The 1,589-nt window shown below is 40.8% G+C and overlaps 1 protein-coding gene across 1 annotated transcript in view; it reads right to left on the bottom strand.

Moving 5' to 3' along the window:
- TECRL (trans-2,3-enoyl-CoA reductase like) overlaps nucleotides 1-1,589 on the bottom strand; it is an 82,095-nt gene that overhangs the window by 53,371 nt on the left and 27,135 nt on the right. The window lies entirely within an intron of this gene.

Below are 1,589 nucleotides of genomic sequence, written 5' to 3' on the forward strand. Positions count from 1 at the left end.
GGTGCACGGATTCCTGAACATTGAAAGGAAATTAATTATAAGAAATATTTTAATATAGCTATTCGCCCTTTCTCTATAATAGAAGTGTCAACCAAATTCATGATCAACAATGACAGATTGAAACACACGCATGTGATTACGGCCAGCAAGAGGCTTATATGTATTGCAAATGCGCGAGTCAACTTAACCCTTTATACATATGGAATAAACTTGCTTAATGAGACCTGCTTTCTGATTTAGCTAAACTTTTTCCAGCCCAGTGAAGCATCCCAACTTGTCTTTCAGGTAATTGTCAGCAACACAGCAGTAAATATCAACACAAAGCAGATTATTATTGTACGTCATGCAGGGAGAACAAAGGGTGAAATATTTAACTGCAGCAGTGTTTGACTATATTCTGCACAGTGAGAAAACCTGAAGTCATTTTCAAGGTCCACCATTTCTTTTTCTTTTCTTTTTTAAATATATTTTATTGATTTTTTACAGAGAGGAGGGGAGAGGGATAGAGAGTTAGAAACATCGATGAGAGAGAAACATCGATCAGCTGCCTCCTGCACACCCCCCCACTGGGGATGTGCCCACAACGAAGGTACATGCCCTTGATCAGAATCGAACCTGGGACCCTTGAGTCCACAGGCCGAAGCTCTACCAGCTGAGCCAAACAAGTTAGGGCAAGGTCCACCATTTCTTACTTCTTTTCAGTCGGGTCAAGTTTCTGAACTTTCTAAATCTCCATTTTCTGGCTAATAAAAGAAAATAGAATTCTACCAAGTCTCCTATCTACCTACTCCAGGACTTCTGTGAGGATCAAATGAGATGAGCCACAGGAAAACACTTAACAGACATTTGGTTAAAGTGTAAAATGTTTGCACCTGGCTATAAAGCAAGTTGTGTTCTTGGGCTGAAGAAACTGCAAGGAGGCTAGTTGCTAGAGCAGTGATGGTGAACCTTTTGAGCTCAGCGTGTCAGCATTTTGAAAAACCCTAACTTAACTCTGGTGCCATGTCACATATAGAAATTTTTTAATATTTGCAACCATAGTAAAACAAAGATTTATATTTTTGATATTTATTTTATATATTTAAATGCCATTTAACAAAGAAAAATCAACTAAAAAAATGAGTTCGCATGTCACCTCTGACACGCGTGTCATAGTTTCGCCATCACTGTGCTAGAGAGAGGAAGCCGGGTGTTGCTACATAATGTTATTACGCGGAGCCCACAGCGATCGTTTACTAAGTGAGCTGGACTATGGGACACATTTTGTGCCATGAGGCCCTGGCAGCGTTGGCTGGGATTTGGTGGGGTGTTGTTCCGAGGTGTTGGTGGGGCCTGTGTTCCACCTCGGGGAAGCTGAGTGTTGCTTTGTCGGCGCCAGATTTGTGATGCCATTTCTTTGTAAATGATCAGTGCATGTCAGAGCAGCTCCTGTGTTGAGCATCTGCCCCCTGGTGGATTGAGCGTCTCCCCCTGGTGATCAGTGTACATCATAGCTACCGGTTGGATGGTCAGAGGGACACAGCATAATATATATATATTTATATATCTTTCCAAATTTTTAATTTAAATATAGTATTAATGGTATTATT

Source organism: Myotis lucifugus, unplaced genomic scaffold, assembly GCF_000147115.1.
Source record: "Myotis lucifugus unplaced genomic scaffold, Myoluc2.0 scaffold_159, whole genome shotgun sequence".
NCBI lineage: Eukaryota > Metazoa > Chordata > Mammalia > Chiroptera > Vespertilionidae > Myotis > Myotis lucifugus.